The sequence below is a fragment of the Procambarus clarkii genome, chromosome 16, assembly GCF_040958095.1.
Source record: "Procambarus clarkii isolate CNS0578487 chromosome 16, FALCON_Pclarkii_2.0, whole genome shotgun sequence".
Classification (NCBI taxonomy): domain Eukaryota; kingdom Metazoa; phylum Arthropoda; class Malacostraca; order Decapoda; family Cambaridae; genus Procambarus; species Procambarus clarkii.
The window spans coordinates 6,073,730-6,081,229 of NC_091165.1; positions in this window are offsets into that span (position 1 = coordinate 6,073,730).

Consider the following 7,500-nt stretch of genomic DNA (forward strand, 5'->3'; position numbering starts at 1 on the left):
AGGAAGACCTCTGGTGCCAATGTGGGGACCCATAGCATAGGAGAAGAAAATAAAAAGTATTCAGAGGAGACCTTGTGGTCACTCACTAAACACTAATATTATCTTCTACCACCCCCATTCTTTTGTATGTACACATATATTTGCTTTATTTGAACTTTGTTACAAAGAGGGAGTTACATATATGTTACAAAGATGGTTATCATATATATATTATTTATATATATATATTATTTATATATATATATATATTATTTATATATATATATAATATTTATATATATATATATTATCTATATATATATATTATTTATATATATATATATTATTTATATATATATATTATTTATATATAAATATATTATTTATATATAAATATATTATTTATATATAGATATATTATTTATATATAAATATATTATTTATATATAAATATATATATATATATAATATATATATACTATTACACTACATTCTTATGTATTACACTAATATATATATATATATATATATATATATATATATATATATATATATATATATATATATATATATATATATATATATATATATTATATAAATTATTTATATATATATTATATATATAATTATATAGGTCATATGTTTTTGTATTTTTGCTGATTTGTTAGTAAATAATAAAAGAAATATAAATTATTTGATTTTTTTACCCTTAAATTGGTTTTAATATTTAAATTGAAAACACTAATATAATATAAAAAAATTATTATTTAAAATATTTAAAATATTTAAATATATTTAAAAATAAATATTTTTTATTTTCAAGAAATTTAACTTTAAACACAAAGATGTGAAAAGGGTTCAGATAAGGCTCAAACCTTTCACAAGAGATTCATATTGGTGTATGAATGGATTATGAATGACTCATGTTAGGAGTGTAAGTTGCCACAACATCTCAAATTAGTGTTAGATACATATGTCTTGGTTATAAGTTTTGGAAACCTATTTAAGTCCACACACAATATCGTATCTGATACGATAAAACAAACGTTTCCAATACTTTCAAATACTTTCCAGATATGTTGTGGCAACCTAAAATTGTTTGCTGGGTAGATGGCGTCGTCCCTTTGGAGGGGGTTTCGGGAGCTGACCCACAGATGGCATTGTCGTCACTGCTCCGTGCCCGGACGTTAGACTCAGGTCCGTAACACTCTCATGGTGAAGTTGAGTGCTCTCAGTCTCTTTGTGGGGAGGGGGCTCTCGCTCTCGTGGTGGGGTGAGTGCTCTCACTCTCATTGTGGGGTGAGTGCTCTCGCTCTCATGGTGGGGAGAGGGCTTTCACTCTCACGGTGGGGAGAGGGCTCTCACTATCATCGTGGGGAGAGTGCTCTCACTCTCATGGTGGGTTAGGTGCTCTCACTCTCATGGTGGAAAAGGGGCTCTCACTCTCATGGTGGGGTGAGTGCTCTCACTCACATGGTGGGGTGAGTGCTCTCACTCCCATTGTGGAGTGAGTGCTCTCACTCACATGTGGTGAGTGCTCTCACTCTCATTGAGGGGTGAGTGCCCTCACTCACATGGTGGGGTGAGTGCTCTCACTCTCATTGTGGGGTGAGTGCTTTCACTCTCATGGTGGGGTGAGTGCTCCCACTCTCTTGGTGGGGTGAATGCTCTCGCTCTCTTGGTGAGGTGAATGCTCTCGCTCTCATGGTGGGGAGGGGGCTCTCACTCTCATTGTGGGGTGTGTGCTCTCACTCTCATTGTAGGGTGAGTGCTCTCACTCTTATGGTGGGGTGAGTGCTCTCACTCTCATGGTTGGGTGAGTGACTCACTCCCACGGTGAAGAGGGGGCTGTCACACTGATGGTGGGGTGAGATCTCTCACTCATTGTGTTGAGGCGGCTCTCAATCTCATGGTGGGGTGAGTGCTTTCACTCTCATGGTGGGGTGAGTGCTTTCACTCTCATGGTGGGGTGAGTGCTTTCACTCTCATTATGGCATGAATGCTCTCACTCTCATGGTGTTGAGGGGCTCTAACTCTCATGGTGCTTTGAGTGCTCTAACTCTTACGGTAGGGAGGGGGGCTCTCATGGTGGGGTGAGTGCTCTCACTCACACGGTGGGGAGAGTGCTCTCACTCTCATTGTGGGGTGAATGTTCTCACTCTCACGGTTAGGAGAGTGCTCTCACTCTCATTGTGGGGGAGAGTGTTCTACCTCTCATGGTGGGGTGAGTGCTCTCTCTCTCTCATGGTGGGGAGAGTGCTCTCACTCTCATGGTGGGGACAGTGCTCTCACTCTCATGGTGGGGAGAGCGCTCTAACTCTCATGGTGGGTTGAGTGCTCTCACTCTCATTTTGGGGTAAGTACTCTCACTCTTATGTGGGGTGAGTGCTCTCACTCTCATGGTGGGTTGAGTGCTCTCACTCTCATTTTGGGGTAAGTGCTCTCACTCTCATGGTGGGTTGAGTGCTTTCACTCTCATGGTGGGGTTAGTGCTCTCACTCGCATTGTGGGATGAGTGCCTTCACTCTCATGGTGGAAAGGTGGCTCTCACTCTAATGGAAGGGTGAGTGCTCTCACTCTCATGGTGGGAGGGGTCTCTCAGTCTCATGGTGCGGTGAGTGCTCTCACTCTCATGGTGGGGCGAGTGCTCTCTTTCACACGGTGGGGAGAGTGCTCTCACTCTCATTGTGGGGTGAATGCTCTCACTCACACGGCTAGGAGAGTGCTCTCACTCTCATGGTGGGGAGAGTGCTCTCACTCTCATGGTGGGGAGAGTGCTCTACCTCTCATGGTGGGGTGATTGCTCTCACTCTCACAGTGGGGAGAGTGCTCTCACTCTCATTATGGGGGGAGTGGTCTCACTCTCATTTTGGGGTGAGTGTTCTCACTGTCATGGTGGGGAGAGTGGTCTCATTCTCACGGTCGGGAGAGTGCTCTCACTCACATGGTGGGGTGAGTGTTCTCTGTCTCATGTTGGGGAGAGTGGTCTCACTCTCATGGTTGGGAGTGTGCTCTCACTCTCAAGGTTGGGGTGAATGTTCTCAATGTCATGTTGGGGAGAGTGCTCTCACTCTCTTGGTGGGGTGAGTGCACTCATTCTCATAGTCGGGAGAGTGCTTTCATTTTCATGGTGATCTGTGTGTTTTCATGGTGTATATATATATATATATATATATATATATATATATATATATATATATATATATATATATATATATATATATATATTATTAAATATGACCGAAAAAGTAAGATTAATAATTCTAACACGAATTTTCTCAATCTTCCGTACATTACGCTTCACTGCTGGAGGTAAATCAAAAATCACTTCTCCAAAATTCATTTTTATTTCTAGTCTGACGCGACACGGGCGCGTTTCGTAAAACTTATTACATTTTCAAAGACTTCACAAATACACAACTGATTAGAACTTGCGTTTCCCTGATTTTATATCTACATTTGAGTGAGGTGGGAAGGGTGATGTGGCATTAACACAAGACAGAACACTAGGGGATATTAATAGGGTATTAAAAGTATCAACACAAGACAGACAGAAACAATGGGTATTGAATAGAAGTGTTTGTAGGAAGCCTGTTGGTCCATATTTCTTGATGCTTCTATATTGGAGCGGAGTCTTGAGGTGGGTAGAATATAGTTGTGCAATAATTTGCTGTTGATTGCTGGTGTTGACTTCTTGATGTGTAGTGCCTCGCAAACGTCAAGCCGCCTGCTGTCGCTGTATCTATCGATGATTTCTGTGTTGTTTACTAGGATTTCTCTGGCGATGGTTTGGTTATGGGAAGAGATTATATGTTCCTTAATGGAGCCCTGTTGCTTATGCATCGTTAAACGCCTAGAAAGAGATGTTGTTGTCTTGCCTATATACTGGGTTTTTTGGAGCTTACAGTCCCCAAGTGGGCATTTGAAGGCATAGACGACGTTAGTCTCTTTAAAGCGTTCTGTTTTGTGTCTGGAGAGTTTCTCATGAGTAGGCTGGCCGTTTTTCTGGCTTTATAGTAAATCGTCAGTTGTATCCTCTGATTTTTGTCTGTAGGGATAACGTTTCTATTAACAATATCTTTCAGGACCCTTTCCTCCGTTTTATGAGCTGTGGAAAAGAAGTTCCTGTAAAATAGTCTAATAGGGGGTATAGGTGTTGTGTTAGTTGTCTCTTCGGAGGTTGCATGGCTTTTCACTTTCCTTCTTATGATGTCTTCGATGAAACCATTGGAGAAGCCGTTATTGACTAGGACCTGCCTTACCCTACAGAGTTCCTCGTCGACTTGCTTCCATTCTGAGCTGTGGCTGAGAGCACGGTCGACGTATGCGTTAACAACACTCCTCTTGTACCTGTCAGGGCAGTCGCTGTTGGCATTTAGGCACATTCCTATGTTTGTTTCCTTTGTGTAGACTGCAGTGTGGAAACCTCCGCCCTTTTCCATGACTGTTACATCTAGAAAAGGCAGCTTCCCATCCTTTTCCATCTCGTAAGTGAAACGCAGCACGGAACTCTGCTCAAATGCCTCCTTCAGCTCCTGCAGATGTCTGACATCAGGTACCTGTGTAAAAATGTCGTCAACATACCTGCAGTATATGGCCGGTTTCAAGTTCATGTCGACTAAGACTTTTTGCTCGATGGCAAAAAGCCATCGAGCCATCAGAAAAAGCCATCACTTACGAGATGGAAAAGGATGGGAAGCTGCCCTTTCTAGATGTAACAGTCATGGAAAAGGGCGGAGGTTTCCACACTGCAGTCTACACTAAGGAAACAAACATAGGAATGTGCCTAAATGCCAACAGCGACTGCCCCGACAGGTACAAGAGGAGTGTTGTTAACGCATATGTCGACCGTGCTCTCAGCCACAGCTCAGAATGGAAGCAAGTCGACGAAGAACTCTGTAGGGTAAGGCAGGTCCTAGTCAATAACGGCTTCTCCAATGGTTTCGTCGAAGACATCATAAGAAGGAAAGTGAAAAGCCATGCAACCTCTGAAGAGACAACTAACACAACACCTATACCCCCTATTAGACTATTTTACAGGAACTTCTTTTCCACAGCTCATAAAACGGAGGAAAGGGTCCTGAAAGATATTGTTAATAGAAACGTTATCCCTACAGACAAAAATCAGAGGATACAACTGACGATTTACTATAAAACCAGAAAAACGGCCAGCCTACTCATGAGAAACTCTCCAGACACAAAACAGAACGCTTTAAAAGAGACTAACGTCGTCTATGCCTTCAAATGCCCACTTGGGGACTGTAAGCTCCAAAAAACCCAGTATATAGGCAAGACAACAACATCTCTTTCTAGGCGTTTAACGATGCATAAGCAACAGGGCTCCATTAAGGAACATATAATCTCTTCCCACAACCAAACCATCGCCAGAGAAATCCTAGTAAACAACACAGAAATCATCGATAGATACAGCGATAGCAGGCGGCTTGACGTTTGCGAGGCACTACACATCAAGAAGTCAACACCAGCAATCAACAGCCAATTATTGCACAACTATATTCTACCCACCTCAAGACTCCGCTCCAATATAGAAGCATCAAGAAATATGGACCAATAGGCTTTCTACAAACACTTCTATTCAATACCCATTGTTTGTGTTCTGTCTTGTGTTGATACTTTTAATACCCTATTAATATCCCCTCTTGTTCTGTCTTGTGTTAATGCCACATCACCCCTCCCACCTCACTCAAATGTAGATATAAACTCGGAGATACGTAAGTTCTATTCAGTTGTGTATTTGTGAACTAAAGTCTTTGAAAATGTAATAAGTTTTACGAAATGCGCCCGTGTCGCGTCAGACTAGAAATAAAAATGAATTTTGGAGAATTAATATTTGATTTACCTCCAACAGTGAAGCGTAATGTACGAAAGATTGAGAAAATTCGTGTTAGAATTATTAATCTTACTTTTTCGGTCATATTTAATAATATATGTCTACAGGAAAGACTGCTACCAAAATATACTAATATATATATATATATATATATATATATATATATATATATATATATATATATATATATATATATATATATATATATATATATATATATATATATATATATATATATATATATATATATATATATATATATATATATATATATATATATATATATATATATATATATATATATATATATATATATATATATATATATATATATATATATATATATATATATATATATATATATATATTCATGTGCATACTTTAGATATAAGCTTTTTTAAAGATTATATTTTTCCCTTCTTCTACTAGCCCACATGGGCTCATGTGTATTACTACCATTCACAAAACTGTTGTGGTACCTACCTCTACTCTTTAGTACGGGTAGAACTACGTCTGCACTACTCGGGTGACAAGGATCCAGAACGACCGTGCACAAACAAAATACCTTGAAAATAGACCAAATCTCCCACCATTGATAAAGCTAACCTAATCTATAGTCAGCTCTTGATCAGGGGGCCATACGGACCCACTCACTCCTTACACCTTCTCCCACATGCAGACGATGAGTCACAATAACCTGGCTTGAAGATATAAGAACTGAACCACACTCCAGAAGATCGACTTGATAATGCTCCTGGACGGACTGAAACGTCGTCGTCTCCTCATCTTCTGGTGTGTGGTTTAGTTCCCATACCTTTTCCCACCCCCGGAGTGGGATGGATGAGCCTCATCCATTCAACCCCCAATAACACCACCCACTGGAGAAGGATTAATGAAACTCATCAACTCCAATAACACATCAGCTTCTTCCTTCTTTTTCGGGATCACCACCTTTATTCCCCACTCCTCTCCTTCTTCTCCAATCACACAACAGGTCAATTTATCAGACCCCGACCCCGTCTTCTTCATCCCCAATCTCACATGCCATATTACATCATCAGTTCGGGCGCCCAGCAACTGCACCAAGTGCCACTTCAAACCCATTCCAATCAAGCTATCTTTTCCATCGATAAGCTCTGATAATAAGATAAGGGGTCACTATTTACTATTAACTCTTACTCACACTAATAACTCACTATTAACTCACATCATCAAGAAAATTAGAATACTTATTTACGAGATGACGAAGACATTTTAATTTTGGCAATGTCGTTGTCCAGGACAAGCCATGTTTACGGTGATATTTTGGTTTTTAAAAAGTCGTCGCCTACGAGCATTTATTTAAAGACTATGTTTTGGAAAAGTCTTCGTCCAGCGATGTCATTTAAACTACGAATTGTTAAGAATTCGCTCAGGTCCTGCCGTTTTAAGACGATATTTTGGTTTTGAAAAAGTCATGGTCCTAACATTCACTGAAGAAATTGTGAAAAAGTCGTCACTCAGGCATGGTCCTTTTAATGGCTATATTTTCAAACTAGTCGTCATGGGATACCCATTTTAACGACGATATGAAAAAGTCGACGTTTTAGGAGAGCTGTGTAGACTGAGAGTCAGAGAGAGCAAAACACAGAGAGAGAGAGATACATGCCAATCCCAAGCCGTCCATCAAG